The sequence below is a fragment of the Panthera pardus genome, unplaced genomic scaffold, assembly GCF_024362965.1.
Source record: "Panthera pardus isolate Hobbes unplaced genomic scaffold, ASM2436296v1 HiC_scaffold_13, whole genome shotgun sequence".
Classification (NCBI taxonomy): Eukaryota; Metazoa; Chordata; class Mammalia; order Carnivora; family Felidae; genus Panthera; species Panthera pardus.
Window position 1 is genome coordinate 108,923,329 of NW_026526688.1, and position 19,485 is coordinate 108,942,813.

Consider the following 19,485-nt stretch of genomic DNA (forward strand, 5'->3'; position numbering starts at 1 on the left):
TACAAAAGGTTTAAAAATTTATCTTATCTCCCTATTTGCAACATATAACATTAAATGAGGTGAAAAAAATTAGAACGCTTTGCATTGGCAGCCAGTCTAGCTTCTACCGTTCATTCACTGGCAGCTACTATAAAGAACTCTAATGATAGGAATCAAGGAGTCCAATTAAATGACCACACCTTGACCTTGCCTCAGGCAAATATACTAACATTCATTTACACAAGTGGCATGTAGTTTGTGTTTGAAAATTGTACTTGAAACAAGGCCATTTCAAAAACAGTTTGGGACTATAATCTATCCCAATCTTTTGATTTTACCTATAAGGCAATGAAGGGAAAGGACTTTATAAGGTTACTACTAATTAGTGGAGATAAGACTTTTAGGGTTTCTTAGCAAATTGGGAACTTAGATTAAATGATCATAACACCCTTTCAGTGATAGCTTTCTATGAATTCATAGGAATAAGACACATTAGGCCCATACACATTAGGCTACTGGAAGCATAGTCATTCATTCTAATATTCAAGTACATTCTGTGATAGAAACACTTGCTGGTCACACAGACTACAATTTTGATAAAACATGGTTCCCATATGTTTGTCAAGGGATACAAACAGGAAATTATAATGTAGAATAGTAAATACTTATTAATATGTAGTTACACTGAAAAGAGGTGCCCATGAAGCATTCTAGGTATAGCAGGGGCCCCAGAAAAAATTTGGAGGTCTTTTGGGTATATAGCCACATTCTTAGGAAGTGAAAAGTGAATGATTCGAGAGGGGATACAGTGACTATACACAAATTATGCTTTCAAGAAACTTGCTTAAGCAAACAAAAACCAAAACCAATAAAACATTTGTGCTATAATGATGGGTGGTAAGGAGAAACACCCCATCTCTTCTGCCAAAGGAAGAGATGAGCATATTTATACACACTAAGAAAGAATCTAACACATAAAGAGATAATTAATGCAGCAAAATGCCTCTGGAGAGGAGACGCATTGGATCCATATTATTGGCCCCTTTCTTTCTAAAAGGGAAAATAAGATAATAAGGACTCCCAAGTGTGAAGTGGAGTTGCTAACTAACAGAAAGCCAGGTCAGGCAGGACTAAGAGAAGAGTTGTCGGAAGATTGTCTTGATACTTGTGGGAGCTGGAAGAAGGAGGGAAGAAATGGGAGAAGTAGCTGACCAAGACTGCTTATTTTTTATTTGTATTGAAAGACCAGCTAAGATTACAGAGAATGCACTTCTAGAACTAACAATTGTGTGGTCATGACATTTTCTCTAGCATTTCTCAGCAGCAATGTGAGGAAAGCTGATGAGCAGAGAGAAAGACTGATGGTTTGGACATTAGTACAATAGAAAAAGAAATACATGGGGTGAAGGATTCACAGGACTTCAGAGAAAGTATGGGAAGTTAGGAACCTCAAAATGTCCAAAGTACAGAGAAAGAGCAGAATAGGGGAAAGGTGGGGAGACCAAAGGATCAATTCAGTCAAAGACCAAGGATACTTGGGAGGAGACTCAGAAAGGTAGAAGAGTAGGGTGTGTGGGATATTAGAATTCCTGGCTTGGGAAACTTTTAGATGGTAACTTCCAGTGTGCTGCCTTGGGGTATGTACTGAACCACAGTAGAGATGAAAGGGACTGGATTTGAAGACCAAATAAATGGAGTGACTGGAGGGTAGGACCTCTACTTACATATGGAAATCTTTCAAAAAATAGAGAAAATGTAAATGGAAAGAAGGAGGTAAGCTGTGGACCAAAGCCCTTGATGAATATAGAGAAGGACTGATTTGCCAGAAAAATGGCAGAAAGGAATCAGTTTTAGAGGATGGAAAATTTGGATACCATAAACCATTGAGGATGAAGGGGTTTTTCTCACATGAATATAGAAGAATAATGATACAGAACTGGTGAGAGAAACTAGGAGAATTCCGGAATTGCTTTAGGAATTTGAGGTGTGGGAGAATAAACAAACTTGTTCTTGAAAGGACTACAGTGAAATCAGGTGTTTGGAGGTCAGCCAGGTTTCAGTTGAGGCATAGAGGAGAAATATAGAGAATTGGTCATATCCTTCCATTTGGAATATTACAATATGTGCTTTGAGTTCCAAAGAAAGCTATTTTAAAGGCTTTCTGGTACCCTTTCAAGGTGATTCCTTAAGGACAGGAAGTGCAAATGTACATGCTTATCTCTATATATCTTGTGCCCAAGTAGGCATCTGTATACTATAAACTCCTTGAGATAAGCGACTGGAGTTGTTTGATGCATCCTCAGCATCTAGGCTTAGAAAATAGCAGGCTCTTAATAAATACCTGTGCCTGTCATATTGTAGGTGATTCACACATACTTGTGGAATGACCATAATATCTAAGACATAGTAGTATGATGCCTTGTCAAGTTTGCTTCTTGTTTCCTCTGAAGAATATAAGAGTGAAATAAAAAAAAAAAGCACAAAGTGAAGTTTCCCAGTTTTCACCTATCCATAAAACTTGAGGTTTTCTCTTTAAATAATTAAACTGCTATGACACAAGTCATTTTCCCACCATTTGAAATGGATAGCCATCTTATAAGAATTTTCCATTTCTTTTTATATTATGGGATAATTCATGGATTTTTACTTCAATGAAAAAAAAATCATCCAATCAAAGAACTGTCTTTTTTTTAAGTCTTGTTTAAATAGATACCTGTCATCTAGTCTCATAGCGTGCACCTGTACTCATCTCTTATACTTACAGCTATTCTGTGCTTTAGTGCTGACATATGACATAATTAAAAGTTAAGTCTAACTATGTTGCAACAGTAAACTTTTAAAAACTTCCTAAACAGTCTTAAAAATCTAAGTCATTATCAGTGAAAGTCCGATTAGGTTCTTTAGTTGTATGTGAGGCATTTTGCAGTTGATAATTTCATGTGCTCAGAATAATGCAGATAAATTTAGCTATTGGGTATTTTCCCCACAGCTGAGATATGAAAGCATTTCTCCAATTGTCTCTAACAAATGCATACATTTAACTTCACAAATAGTGCCAATATCATTTTTATTTTTTATTAAATTTAAACTTATTTATTAAATTTATTTAAACAACAACAACAGAAGAGTTCACCTATTTCTTCTACCCTCAACCCCTGCCTCTGGCAACCACCCATCTGTTCTTGGCATTAATGAGCTTAGTTGTTTTGTTTCGTTTGTTTTAAAGATTCCACATATAAAAGAGATCATATGATATTTGCCTCAGACTTCTTTTACTTAGCATAATGCCCTGAGGTATATCCGTGTCACAAATGGCAAGACTTCATTCTTTTTAGGGCTGAATAATACCACATTGTGGAGATATTTAACTTATTTATCCATTTATCCATCAATGGATACTAGTTTGTTTCCTTATCTTGGGTATTATAGATAATGCTGCAATGAACATGGGGGTGTACATATCTTTGAGTTAGTGTTTTTGTTTTCTTCAGATAAATAACCAGTTATGGAATTACTGGATCATCTGATATTTTTATTTTTCATTTTTTTTAGTTTCCTCTATACTGCTTTCCATTGGTGGCTGAACCAATTTATACTCTCAACATAATGCACAAGAGTTCCCTTTTCTCCACACCCTTGCCAACACTTACTATTTCTAGTCTGCTTTTTTTTTTAATATATATATAATGGCCATTCTAATAAGTATGAGGTGACATCTCATTGTGGTTTCATTTACATTTCCCTGATGATTAATGATGCAAAGTGTCTTTTCATGTACCTGTTGGCTACCTGTATGTCTTCTTTAGCAAAATGTCTGTTTGGATCCTCTGCTCATTTTTTAAGTGGATTTTTTTTTTTTTTGCCATTAAATTGTTTGAGTTCTTTATATATTTTGGATATTAACCCGTTATCAGCTACATGGTTGTAAATATTTTCTCCCACTTAGTAAGTTGCCTTTTCATTTTGTTGGTTTCCTTTACTATGAAGAAGCTTTTCAGTTTGCTATCATCCCACTTATTAATTTTGCTTTGTTGCTTTTGCTTTTGGTGTCAAATTAAAAAAAAAGAAAAATCATTGCCAAGATCTATGGTAAGGAGCTTACGCTATGTTATCTTCCAGGAGTTTTATAGTTTTGGGTATCCCATTCAGATCTTTAATCCATTTTAAGTCAATTTTTGTGTATGGTCTAAGATAGTGTTCTAGTTTCATGCTTTTGCATGTGGTTGTCCAATTTTCCCAAAACCATTTATTGAAGAGACTGTATTTCTCCATTGTATATCATGTCTTCTTGTCATAAATTAATTGATCATATATGTGTAGGTTTAATTCTGGGCTCTATCCTGTTCCACTGATTTATGTGGCTGTTTTAATGAAAATACCATAATGTTTTCATTACTATAGCTTTGTAAGATAGTTTGAAATCAAAGGTGCCTCCAGCTTTGTTCTTCTTCCTCAGTATTGCTTTGGCTATTTGGAATCTCTGAAGGTTCCATTCAAATTTGAGGATTTTTGTTCTGTTTCTGTGAAAAATTCCATTGGAATTTTGATAGGGATTGCACTAAATCTTTGTATTGCTTTGGGGAGAATGGACATTTTAACAATTTTAATTCTTCCAATCCATAAGCGCATTATATCTTTCCCTTTATTTGTGTCTTCTTCAATTTCTTTTATTAAGATCTGATGGTTTTTAATATACAGGTTTTTTACCTCCTTGGTTAAACTTATTCCTACGTATTTTTTTTTCCTTTTTGGTTCAGTTATAAATGGGATTTATTTCTTAATTTCTTTCTGGTATTTTAATAGTGTATAGAAATGCAACAGATTTTTGTGTATTGATTTAACATCCTGCAACTTTACTGTGCCCATTTATCATTTCTAACATTTTTTGTGATGGAGTTTTCAGGGCTTCTATATATAATACTATGTCATCTGTAAACAGAGACAGTTTCACTTCTTCCTTTCCAGTTTGGATGTCTTTTACATCTTTTCCTTGCTTAACTGGTCTGGCTAAGACTTCCAAACCTATGTTGATTGAAAGAGACAAAAGTGAGCATCCTTGTCTTGTTCCTGATCTTAGAGGAAAAACTTTCAGTTTTTACCATTGAATATGACATTATCTGTGAGCTTTTTATATAGGGCCATTATTATGTTGAGGTACGTTCTCTCTATACCTGCTTTGTTGAGAGTTTTTGTCATAAATGGATGTTGGGACACTGGGGCACCTGGGTAGTTAAGTGTCTGACTCTGGGTTTTGGCTCAGGTTATGATCACACAGTTGATGGTTTCAAGCCCTGCATCAGGCTCTGTGCTGACAATAAGGAGACTGCTTGGGATTCTCTCTCTCTCTCTCTCTCTCTCTCTCTTTCTGCCCCTTCCCCATTCATGCTCTCTCTCTGTCTTTCTCAGAATAAATAAATAAAGTTTAAAAAGTATTAAGAAAAACAAATGGATGTTGAATTTTGTCAAATGCTTTTTGTGCATCTATTGAAGTGATATGATTTTTATCCTTCATTTTGTTAATGTGGTATTTCACATTGTGTGATTTGTGGATATTGAACCATCTTTGTATTCTTGGAATAAATCTCACTTGTTCATGCTCTATGATCCTTTTAATGTATTTTAAAAATCAGTTTGCTAATATTTTGTTGAAGATTTTTGCATGTCTTTATCAAGGATATTGGCCTGTAATTTTCTTTTCTTATAGTATCTTTATCTGGCTTTGGTACCAGGGTAATGCTGGCTGGCCTTGTTAAAGAAGTTTGGAAGATTCCTCCTCTTCCATGTTTTGAAAAAGTTTGAAGTTTTATATTAATTTTTCTTTAAGTGTTTGTTAGAATTAACCTGTAAAACTCTCTTATCCTGGACTTCTGTTTGTTGGGAAGTTTTTGATTACTAGTAGAAATTGAATCAGTAGTCAAGTGTGCAGATTTCCTATTTCATCTTGATTCATTCTTTGTAGGTTGTATGTTTCTAGGAATTTATCCATTTCTTCCAGGTGTCAAATTTGTTAGCATATAATTGCTCATAGTAGTCTCATGATCCTTTGCATTTCTGTAGTAGAAGTTGTGACATCTTTTTCATTTATGATTTTATGTATTTGAGCCCTCTCTCTCTCTTTTTTTTTTCTCAGTGATTCTAGCCAAAGGTTTGTCAATTCTGTTTATCTTTTCAAAGAACCAGCTCTTAGTTTCATTGATCTTTTCTAATGTCCTTTAAGTCTCTTTCATTTATTTCTGTTCTAATCTTTGTTATTTCCTTCCTTATAAACTTGGGATTTGTTTATTTTCCTGTTTCTAGTTCTCTGAAGTGTAAAATTAGGTTAAGACTTTTCTTGTTTCTTGAGGTAGGTATTTATTGCTAAGAACATCTCTCTCACAACTGCTTTTGCTGCATTCCATAAATTTTGGTATGTTACCTTTCCATTTTCATTCATCTCAAGGTATTCTTTACTTTCTCTTTTGATTTCTTATTTGACCCATTAGTTAAATTTCTTTTGTAAATATTAGCCCTATTAATATAAATGTCTTCTTTCTTAGAAATATATTTTGAGTTTAAGTATTAATTTACAAATATTTATAGAGTGCTTCTAATACACAAAGTAGTGTGCTAGATTTTTACTAGGATATTGGGATTAAATTGATTTCAGATACAAAAAGTTCAGTTTACAGATATGACATGCCATTTGTTAATAAAACTGTAGGAGCCCATTACAGAATACTTCAATAATGTATGTATTTTTAACCATAACAATTCTGTGAATTATATATAAAAGTATAATTTCTTTTGAGTACTGACAAAGTTTGTTCTCGACAAATTTGTCCTTTTAGATTTCTCTATTCTCTTATTTCGCTAAAGTGTGTTCAATTATGCTATTGTATTCACTTGAACTTGGCAGGATGCATTATGCAAATCACTGCCTGCTTCTTATGTATCAGCAAGTGAGATCTCCAAAATGTCTCTGTTAAGTTGCTAATTAAAGTTAACCCCAGACAAACAAGAGAGCACACTAACTCTCACTGCAAGAGAGAGGCCAAGGAGTGTTTTGTATTCTTTCATACAAAGTTCCCATTATAAATGTGACAGAATTAGTGTTTTAACTATACCATAATAAAACACTAAAAGATTGAATCTCTGTTTTTCAACAAAAGCTTCTTAAATCCACTGACCTCACTGAGATTAACTATGGAGAAGACATTTATTGCCACTGATATATTAAGTCATGAATGCTTAAGGACAGTTTTAAGTAACCAAGAAGTTAACTAATACATCTCCAGAACATATTCTATAGGCAACAAATACTATGCAATGTGTTGTAATTAATGGAAGGAATATAGACTGCAGACTGGGACAGATGCGAGTTCAAATGGGTTCAAATGATTGGGCAAATGACAATATTTTCTTTTGGAGACTGCAGTGACTCACTTGGAAAATGAATATAATGTTACCTGTTTTATAGTTTTATGCTAGTTTCATCTCTAGATCTTAAATTTGTTTTGAGTATCTATTGATTCAAAATGAATTTGGTAAAGATAATATTTGCAGTAGGCAAAATGACATCCTATTAGAGATGACCAAGCCCTAATCCCTAGAACCTATGAATGTGTTAAATTACATGGAAAAAGAAATGAAGGTTGCCAATCAACATCCTTTAAATAGGGAGATTTTTTTTTAATCTAAAGGATTTTTTTAATTTTAATTTTTTTTGTGATTTCTAAAAATTTTTATTATTATTTTTTAATATATGAAATTTATTGTCAAATTGGTTTCCATACAACACCCAGTGCTCATCCCAAAAGATGCCCTCTTCAATACCCATCACCTACCCTCTCCTCCCTCCCACCCCCCATCAACCCTCAGTTTGTTCTCAGTTTTTAAGAATCTCCTATGCTCTGGCTCTCTCCCACTCTAACCTCTTCTTTTTTTTTTTCCTTCTCCTCCCCCATGGGTTTCTGTTAAGTTTCTCAGGATCCACATAAGAGTGAAAACATATGGTATCTGTCTTTCTCTGTATGACTTATTTCACTTAGCATCACACTCTCCAGTTCCATCCACGTTGCTACAAAGGGCCATATTTTGTTCTTTCTCATTGCCACGTAGTACTCCATTGTGTCTATAAACCACAATTTCTTTATCCATTCATCAGTTGATGGACATTTAGACTCTTTCCACAATTTGGCTATTGTTGAGAGTGCTGCTATAAACATTGGGGTACAAGTGCCCTAAATAGGGAGATTTCTTTGGACTATCCAAGTAGATCCAATGTAATCCTAAGGGCTCTTAAAGTAGAAGAATGCAGAAGAAGAAAGTGAGAGAAAGAAATCTGATAATGGAGCAAGGTCAGAGTGATGTGATGAGAGGAGGACTTGATGGGCATGGCTGGTTTTCAAGGAAGAGGAAGGGTTCATGAGTGAAGAAATGCTGGTAGCCTCTGGAAGCTAGAAAATACAAGGAAACAGATTCTCCCCTAGAGCCTCCAGAAGGGAACACAGCTCTGCTGACACCTTGATTTTTGCCCAGTAAGATCTGTGTCAGATGTTTAACCTACAGAACTGTGAGATAATACATTTGCTTTGTTTTAAGTCCTTATGATTTTGGTAATTTGTTACAGCAGTGATAAGAAACTAATACAGTGCTGGATTTTTATATTGTCTTTTAAAACTAAGAAAGCCAGCACTGCAGGTGAGAACTGCATAGTTTTTCTTTCCAGGCTAGGTTCATCAATTAAAACATAGAATATTTTATTCTAATAACTTGTTGAAATTGTTTAAAATATCTGTATTTGAAATTTTACTTCATTTATTTATATATTCACTTGTATTATAGCACTCTCTGCAGTACATTTGTAACTTATACAGCTTTATAGAGAAGGTATGAATGTAAACCAAATACAATTGGGAGTATTATATGTCTTTACATCTCAATAAAGATAAAAAAGAAAAATACATAGATCCCTTATTCAATATATATAGAGTAAAGGTCACTCTACTAAACTTTGTGATGGCTATGAAACTTAAAATAGACACTCATTTACTGAGACAGAAGCTAGGAGTGTGTTCTGTTAAGTCCAAGCTAGTATCAGTTTCAGCTGCCTACTCTGATTTATAGCCTAAAAGATTTAACATTAAATACTCGAATTAAAGTCGTAATTACAGTAATTGTTCTCATTGGTTATTATTTGGCAAGGGTATGCATTATCAAACCTTCTGCATGCTACCAAGTGCTTTTTGTCTATAAGACAATATGTAAATTTTAATCTATAGAGAAACAAAATGTCTAACACGACGGGTGTTCATACCATACAATGCTAGGGTCAGGAGGAAGTATGGTACTAGGACCATATGGGTACTAGTGACCCAAATGGGCCACTGTCTGTTTTGGCAGAGAAAGTGAAGTCTGGAGGAGCCAATGAAAGGGCAGAGGAAAAGTTTACCTCTGTAGGCTTTCATGTGGGCAGAAGAGAGGAGACAGAAAATAAAGTGATAGGCAGGCAAGAGGGCCACACTGGATCCAGATTCAAAGGGCTAAACACAGCATATCTTAAGCAGTATTCATCAAGTTTACCCTATGACATAACTGCATTACAATTCTTTGAGAGAATTGAGAAGCTTCTATTCTTTAGTGAATCCATTCTATATAAAGATACCTGATATATTCAGTTTGTTCATGTTTTGGTCAATTAGGTGAAAAGTAGCAGAATAAGCCACCCCAAAATAGGCCTGTTTGGCATAAGGATTATTTTGATCTGGCTATTTGAGAAAAAGCAAATACAAGAAATGTAGAAACTGAAGATGGTAGAAATTACCCTTTTGTAAGTGAAATTTACATTTAAGAAAAATTTCCATCTGTAAGTTCTCTCTCTCTCTGTACCAGAAAGAGAAAGATGACTAAATCTCAGGAAGCTCTTATTCAGGAATAAGGCATCTGACTTATTAAATCTATATAACAGCCTTACCTTTCATGGTGCTTTTTCTTTACTGTGCTTTTGCCCGGTAACCTCTCTTAACTGACCTCCCTTTGTACCCTCCCTCAACATCTTTCTTTTGTCTTTAGCTGAATACTGTATTTAAATTGATGGCTTGGGGCACCTGGGTGGCTCAGTCGGTTAAGCATCCGACTTCGGCTCAGGTCATGATCTCGAGGTCAGTGAGTTCCAGCCCCGCATCGAGTTCTGTGCTGACAGCTCAGAGCCTGGAGCCTGTTTCAGATTCTGTGTCTCCCTCTCTCTCTGACCCTCCCCCGTTCATGCGCTGTCTCTCTCTGTCTCAAAAATAAATAAACGTTAAAAAAAATTAAAAAAAACCCAGACAGGCCAAAAAATAAATAAATTGATAAATAAATAATAAATTGATGGCTTGAGACATTTTAGGGAGTTTACTCATTTTTCCTTTCTCCCTCCCTCCCACCACGTATAAGTGAGGCATATATATTAATAATCTTGTTTATTTTTCTCTTGTTAATCTGTCTTTTATGGTGGAGGGGGCATATATCAGCCATAGAACCTAGAAGGATAAAGAGAAAATTATTTTTCCTCCCCTACACAGGCTAACTGAATCATTTCATGACATTTATCATTAGTACATTCATGTATTTACATGTAAAAATTTCTGAAAATGTAGCCAGTTTGATTTTGGTGACAATTTATTGTACCTGTATGTAACAAGGCTATTATCAATTGCAATAATTTGCTTCATTTCTTAATATTGCTGCCAGAATATAATAATATTTTTATTTATGTGAATCTAGGGGTTTTAAATAGATATTGTGAACAAGAAAACTTACTCAATTATAAACCTTGCATTGCTTATGGACCCACCTGTCATTCTTTATTATGTGCACAAGGCCCATAAATAACACCAATAATCATTTATTACTTCACTATTGAAAAAAATTTTAATACAACGTGCAAGGTATTCTAGGAAATAGTAGAAAAATTTCTGTCCTCAATTAATTCTAGTGGGAAGTCAGGCCAAAATACTCTAAGATAAACAAAAATATAATGGCAAATGCTGAGGAGAATAATACAGCAGCAAGTAAAATAAAAAAGATAGAATACAGGCTTCAGGAATATTATTAGCTTAGAGAGAGTGACCAGTCAAGGTTTTCTTGAGCATGCAACTCTAAAGTGGAGATATGAATGAAATAAGGGAGCTGACCATGTGGTTATTTCAGTCAAGGGCACTGTAGGGAAAAAAAAAAAACAAACATATATATATATATATAGAGAGAGAGAGAGAGAGAGAGAGAGAGAGACAGGAAGGAAGGAAGGAAGGAAGGAGAAAGAAAGAAGAAAGAAAAAGAAGAAAGAAAGAAAGAAAGAAAGAAAGAAAGAAAGAAAGAAAGAAAGAAAGAAAGAAAGAAAGAAAAAGAAAGAAAGAAAGAAAAAGAGAAAGAAAGAAAGAAAGAAAAGAAAGAAAGGCCGGCCTGGGTGGCTCAGTCAGTTGAGTGTCCAACTTCATTTCAGGTCATGATCTCACAACTCTTGAGTTTGAAGCCCACATCTGGCTCTGCTGACAGCTCAGAGCCTGGAGCCTGCTTCTGATTCTGTGTCTCCCTCTCTCTCTGCCCTTCCTCTGCTTGCTCTCTCTCTCTCTCTCTCTCTCTCTCTTTCTCTCTCTCTCTCTCAAAAATAAACATTAAAATATTAAAGGAAGAAAGAAAGAAAGAAAGAAAGAAAGAAAGAGAGAGAGAGAAAGAAAGAAAGAGAGAGAGAAAGAAGGAAAGAAATCCAAGCATGTCATCCATCTATGACAAGTCAATAATGGCTTGCCGTTTCACTTGGGATAAATCCCAATGTCTTTAATATGACCTACAAGACCCTAGTTGCCTCTCCCCTCCTGTCTGTTATTACCTCTGCTACTATTTTCCTCCTATTCCACTTTGCTCAGCTTACTGTGGATTGGAATCAAAACCAGAAGCAAAGAGGACAGTTAGGAGGTTATTGGAATAATTCGGGTGGGAAAAGGGTGGTTAAACTGAAACTGCCAACAGAATTAAGTCTGTCGAAATGCATGTAGCCCATAGCTATTGGGAAAAACATCAGGCTACTTCACTTAAGATATGAAAATGTAGCCGAAGAGAACAAAAAATGAAATAACTTGCACAGTTATCATAGTCACAAGGTGTACGGCCTCTGTTTTTGCTAACAAAGACAGCATCACCGACACACACTGCTGAGATGTTTCGCACACCCAAACCAGGGAAGGGAATGACCACCCAGCAACAATCTGGATGACACCAGACAGACCAGTGCCAAAAAGACAATCAGTCTTGAAGTTTACTCAATCCCTAACCAATCAGAAGAACCCACAACACTGAACCCCTTACTCTTGATTTTTTCCCTTAAAAGCCCTCACTCACAAGCTATCAGCAAGTTTAGGACTTTGAACATTAGCTCTCCTTTTGCCTGGGTGGTGCCACACCAATAAATAGCCTATCTTTCTTCACTGCCAAAACTCAGTTTCAGTCTTTTATTGGCCTCCTGCAGATTGTGCAGATGAATTCTCCTTTGGTTCGGTTGCAAAACCATGGTAGTGGTAGAGAGGGTAGCAGTATGGAGAAGTAAGAACTTAGAATATATTTTGATGGTATAGTCAAAAAATTTTGCCTCAAATTTGGGGTTGAAGGGATAGAGAGGACTCAAAGGAATACTAAGCTTGTTGACCTTTACAACTATAGGTATGGAGTTAGCACAAACTGTGATGGGAAAAACTGTAGGAAGAACATGTTTTGAGGGAAATATTAGGAAATAAGTGTGAACATAGAAAGTTTGAGATGCTTAATGAACATTCGAATGGAGATGTCAAATAGGCAGAGGGCCTGAAATCCAGGGAGAGAGGTTAAGGTAGAGATATTAATATGGGAGTCATCAGCATATTGATGGTATGTTAAGCCATGGGACTGGATGAGATCACAAGGGAGATGAATGATGACAGAGTAAAGTGGCTTTCAACATTAAGATGTCTGAGAGAAAAAGAAAAAACAGCAAAATGACTAAGATGGCAAAAGCAGGTTAATGTGGTACCCTGGCAGCCAAGTGAAGTATTAAAAGGAAAGAGAGATCTAAGTGTGTCCATTGCTATTGACAGGTCAAGAAAGTTGACCAGTGAGAATGACTATGGGATTTAGCAATGTGGAGGTTGAAAGAAACCAGAATACATCACCCCACAATATGCCCCTTTGGCATAAGGATTATTTTGAGCTGAAGGCAACTGAGAAACAGACACAAGAAAAGCTCCCTCCCCTCTCCTTATTTGCCTAAAAACAGGGCATACATTTTCAGCGATGTCCCTCCTCCCCTCTCTATCAGGAAGAACAAAAATTAGTCACCCCAGACCATGTTAGACCCTTATCAGCCTGGAGACTGGATGGGAGGAATCTACATAACAAACTTCACTAATCAGCCTTTATGTACTAGTTTCCCTTTTATTTACCTTACCACAATTCGCTGCCCTTGGAAGTCTAAAACTACTTTGTCCTGTAATTCCTCTATAAATTTACTGCCTTTGTTGAAGCCACTATGTAAGCCTCAATTCTAAGTCACCTCTTTGAGTTATTCATATCTGGGTACTCCAATGTGTTACAAGCATGATGCACATTAGTAACCTTTTCTCTTGTTAGTCTTTTGTTACACAGTATCAACTGAGAACTATGATGGGTACAGGAAAGGTTATCATTACCTCAACAAGAATAGTCCCGATATATCAGTGGGTACAAAAAAAGAAATCAATGAAAGGCATTCAAGAGAGAATAGGAGGAGCACATCTGGAGATGCAGTGAATATGGAGAATCTTTTCAAGGAGTTTTGTTGTAGTCATTAGAAATGGTGCCAGAACTGGGAGATAGAGGAAGGCAAAAGACAGTTTTGGGGGGTCTATTTGTTTTTGTTTTAGAATGGGATAAATACAATATGTGTTTGTGCTGATGGTATGATGCCTTAGGAAAAACTCCAGTGCAGGGAGAGTTCTTTCTTAAAAACAGGAAGGAAGTTCAAGTTTAGGGACATTGACATGGGTATGTAGGTGGATACCATGGTGGGAGATCTGTCAGTCTCTTGCGACTCCTTCAGTTTTCCTCAGTGAAGCTGTTCCTCAACTAGGATAATGCACCAGTGAAAAGACAAGGAAAATATGGACTTCACGCTCTGTAACAATAAAACCCTTTCCCATGGGTTTACTTCACTTAATTCTCTACCTACCCTGACAGGTATTTCTAATGATTCCAGGTGGGTTTTGAGCAGCAAAGGGGATTCATCTGTCAGGATATTATCTAAATAGTATTTGTACATTCAGCTGTTACTGCAAAAAAAAAAGAACGCAGAGCGTCTTACAAAAGAGAAAAAAAAAAAAAAAAAGAAACTCTAGATTCCTTGCCCTTATAAGATAGAGCATGCATCAGCACAACTTCTTCTCAGGAGTGTAGATACCTCATTAAGATGCTAATTAAGTGCCTGTCAGGGAGAATTATTTGCCCTTCCTCTTATCTGGTTTTCCCTGCTTTTGAAATCTAGTCTTTGGTTGCAGAATTTCAATTCACAACAGAGATATTCCTGGGAAAGCACAAAAATCTCTGGCAGCTGCAAACAGTGCTTAGGTTTTCATTTGGTAGAAATCCCTTCCTAAAGAACTATCAAAATTTGATTGGAGTGAATTCAGTGATTAATTTCAAACCATGTAATCCTATAGCATAAATGTTTAGTGTGAACACCTCAGACCTCCTTAATTACTAGAAAGAGAAATAATGTATACATTCTGAGGTTTACTGATTTATTATTTTACTTTAGAGAGAGAAAGAGCATGAGTAGGGGAGAGGGGCAAAGGGTGGGAAGGAGAGAGAGAGGAGAGAGAGAGAGAGAGAGAGAGAGAGAGAGAGAGAGAGAGAGAGAGGGAAAATCTTAAGCAGCCTCCACACTCAGCACAGAGCCTGTTGTGGGGCTTGATCCCATGACCCTGGGATCATGACCTGAGCACAAATCAAGAGTCAGACACTCATCCGACTGAGTCACCCAGGTGTCCCTTATAAATTCTGAGTTTTGTTCATTTTTATGGGTGATAGCAAAAGTCTAGTTGTTATGAACTCAATTATAATTACTAAATTTTAGGAATTAAGATGAGTAGCTCAGAATGGGGGAACAGGAGGTAGTAAGTTTTACATATGGGAAACTTTTGATTCAAACTTCTTTTTATAAACAACTAGTTTATCAATGTTAACAGACAGAATAAGTGATCCATTATATGGTTATTCCTAAACTAATTTACTAAGTGGTGCTTTTTTGTTTATATGCTTATAGAAAATATACCCATATATTAATGTTTTTTATTAGTTTTTTCCCTTAACACACACCCTATTATGGTTTGGGGGCATAATCTAAAGAGGGGACCCAGAGATAATAGAAGCTAGCTTGGGATAGGTATACATTAAAAAATAAATTAGACACAAGTAATGCACAAACCGAATTATATACTTGTGTGGTTTATAGAGACGCAACTAAATGAGAAAAAGTACATAATTTCATCTGTCCATATGCAAAGTGCTCTACAGTAAAGAATTAATTCTAATTTTCTATATAATATTAACAGATAATGCTATTAGGATTATACCTAAAGTGTACTATTTTATTTTTAACTTCAAGATTTTACTATATACTATTTTAGGCTTTTCCCCCAAATGGAAGTACATAGTAGTCTAAGGTAATTTTAATAACGATGATCCTTTTTGAAGTAAAGAGCTTGGATAATTATACATTTTGGCTATCCAGGTTATGTTAAAGAAAAATGTATTCTAGGGGCGCCTGGGTGGCTCTAAGCTTCCGACTTTGGCTCAGGTCATGATCTCGTGGTTTGTGAGTTCGAGTCCCGCGTCAGGCTCTGTGCTGACAGCTCAGAGCCTGGAGCCTGCTTTGGATTCTTTGTCTCCCCCTCTCTCTGCCCCTCCTGTGCTCAAGCTCTGTTTTTCTCTGTTTCTCAATAACGAATAAGCATTAAAAAAAGAAAAAAAGGAAAGAAAAATGTATTCTAAATCAATAAAATCTTAATAGTTAAAAATCACATGAACTAATAAGGTTTTGCCATTGTTACTATTTTAATTTCAGACTTTCAGTAATATATCTTATAATTTGGAAAACTAAGATGCGATGGGCAGATATGTAACAATGTGATTGTAAGTATGTATAGCAGATGTATCCCTATGTGTTAAAGCACTTTAAATACTGCCTAGTATGATTGCCCCATAAATTATTCTTTCAGAACAATAGTTGGGTACAAATGACCATTGTTATAGTTAGCAAGGAAAAACTTTTTACGATATTCATAGAATAAAAATTTATCCTGTTTGATTATAAACACTCAGTTGCAGAAAGTTTACTTAGAAGTTTTACTCTTTCTGGGGCGACTGGGTGGCTCATTCGGTTGAGTGACTTTTGCTCAGGTTATCATCTCATGGTTCGTGGGCTTGAGCCCCACTTTGGACTTTGCGCTGACAGTGTGGAGCCTGCTTCAGATTCTCTGTCTACCTCTCTCTCTGTCCCCACTCTTCTTGCATATGCTCTCTCTCTCATAAATAATAAATATTAAATTTTTTTTAATTATAAAAAATAAGTTTGGCTCTTTCTGATAATCAACAAATTTATATTCTGTGGATTTGTGAATACTGATCTGGGGAAAAATAGTATCTATTGTACAAATTATGTGCACTCAAAAAATATGGGTGGCTATATTTTGTTAAGTTCACTGTGGGAGAGGAAGCTAATGAGAAACAATAATGACACAAATGTGTAGACTCAAGTAGAAACATGAAAAGGAAAGAAAGAACCTGAAGACACTCAAGTTCTTCACTACGGTTCAACCCAAAACCCACAAAGATTCTTGTCTTGAGTTCAATTAGTGATGCTGATAAAAGTTACTCTCCATACTTAAAATAATCCATGGTGATTTTGTCACATACAACTAAAAGTATCCTAACAAACAGTTAATAATAAATTGTGTTTAATGCTGTGGATAAAGTCAAAGATTATTCCTACTTACTAACTTGAGTAGATTGAAAGTCCATTCATTTATATATTTGTTGAAAAAAAAAAGACAAAAAGACTCGCTAGACCAAAGAATCTTGTAAACAGCTCCAATGGAACATTATACATATGTATATATACATACACACACACACACACAAACACACACACATACACACACACAATATTAATTATGCATGGATTTCATATTTGTAATTTAGCCTGCTCACTAAAATTTGTTTCTAACCTCAAAATCAATACTCATGGAATTTCCTCACATATTCAGGGACATGCACAAAGCAGCAAACAATTTGAGATGTCCTGAAAGTATGTTCCCAGCTTAGTCAAACAAGTATGGTCTTCCCATCTCAGCTCTCAGCTGTCCTCACAGTCAGTATAGTCCATGTTTTTTGCATTTTTGTGTCTTTTGTTGGTAATTTTGCTGTTGCAAATGTCCCGAATGCAATGGTAAAGTGCTATACAACATTTTTATGTACAAGAAGACTATAATGTGCCTTACAGAGAATACATGTGTTAGATTAAGTTTCACTGAGCTATGAGTTGAAAGTGCTATCAGTCACCAGTTCAAAGTTAATTAACCAAAAATGTATATTAAAGGAAATATCTTTAAACAGAAACACACATCAAACAAGTTTATGTATTGATTAGTTGACAAATGTTGTGACCACAGGTTTGCAGGAACCTAGCCCTGTGTTTCCCCTAGGAGCAATGGTTTGCTAATTCAATGTGGCAACATTTAAAACGTGACTACTATGAATAATGAGAATTAACTGTGTATATATTCCATTTCACAGAATAGTGAACAAACGATGGAATGCAAACAATGTAGATTGCTAATTAAATAAAAAATCATGAGGGGCGCCTGGGTGGCTCAGTCGGTTAAGCGGCCGACTTCAGCTCAGGTCACCATCTCACCGTCCGTGAGTTCGAGCCCCACGTCGGGCTCTGGGCTGATGGCTCAGAGCCTGGAGCCTGCTTCCAATTCTGTGTCTCCCTCTCTCTCTGCCCCTCCCCCGTTCATGCTCTGTCTCTCTCTGTCTCAAAAATAAATAAACGTTAAAAAAAAATTTTAAAAATCATGAAAATTATAATTGTTTTTAATCATATTTTCAAATTTCCTAAATCAGAATTTTACTTTGAAGACATAGACCAGTTTTGAATTAACAAGTTCTACTTTAATGCCAGAGTTCATGTTATTTTCCTTGACGTTCAAAACATTTATCAATTCAATCACAGGAAAGGTATTTTAGAGTATTAGAATAACAAGAGTGTCAGATCTAAATTCAATTTTTGGGTTTGTTTTTGTTTTTGTTTTTGTTTTATCCAAGGTATTAAAAAAAACATATCTGTTTTAAAGCACATTTAAGAATTTAAAGATGAAAAGTATACATATGATCTTACCTAAAAGGTGTGATTTTGAGGGGTACCTGTATGGCTCAGTTGGTTAAGCATTGACTTCAGCTCAGGTCATGACCTCACAGTTCATGAGTTTGAGCCCCACATAGGGCTCTGTGCTGACAGCTCAGAGCCTGGAGCCTGCTTCAGATTCTGTGTCTCCCTCTCTCTCTCTGCCCCTCCCTCACTTGTGCTCTCTTTCTCTCATAAATAAATAAATATTTTTCATTTTTTAATTATTTTTTAAATGTTTTATATTTATTTTTAAGAGAGAGAGAGAGTACAAGTGGGGAAGGGGCAGAGAGAGAGGGAGACACAGAATCTGAAGCAGGGATCAGGCTCTGAGCTGTCAGCACAGAGCCCTCTGTGGGGCTCAAATCCACGAACCGTGAGGTCATGACCTGAGCTGAAGTCAATGCTTAACCAACTGAGCCATCCAGGTGCCCCTACATAAATATTAGAGAAAAAAAAAAAGGTGAGATTTCAAGCTGGATAGGTAGAGAAATGAGAAATAAGTTTCACTATTATCTTTTATTACTCTCAAATCAAAATATCTCAGTCACTATATCATTTGTGCTCGTAGCACATTCTTCTTTCTTTTTTCCTCAGTTGATGTCCTTGTCAGCACTGAGGACTGGTCCGTTATTGGCTTATAGTTCTTCACTTCTCTCAATTCCAATAACCTTCATTTCTATTCTAGTGGAGCTCACCATTGGCAGAAGCACATCCTCTATCACAAGAGCTGAAACTTCAAACTCACATATCACATTTTCCAGTCACAAATTTTCTTTGTTCCTTGACTTCTTCATATTTTTCTAGTCTTGTATTTCATCCTTTGTTATGCCCGAAGTTCTGAAACCTCCCACAAAAGACCACCAGAGTCGTAAGTCAAAGCCAAGCGGCAAGGGTTGTTTATAGCAGGTTCGAACCTGGACCTCTGCGCCCCCATTGGCGGTGACGCCAAGAGGCCCTGAGAGAGGTTTTTACACCCCTTTTATAGACAGGTACAAACAAGTCATGGGGAAATCAGGAATTTTCCACAGTTACAGAGCTGCGATTGGTTGGTGTTTAAAGTTGGACACTTAACA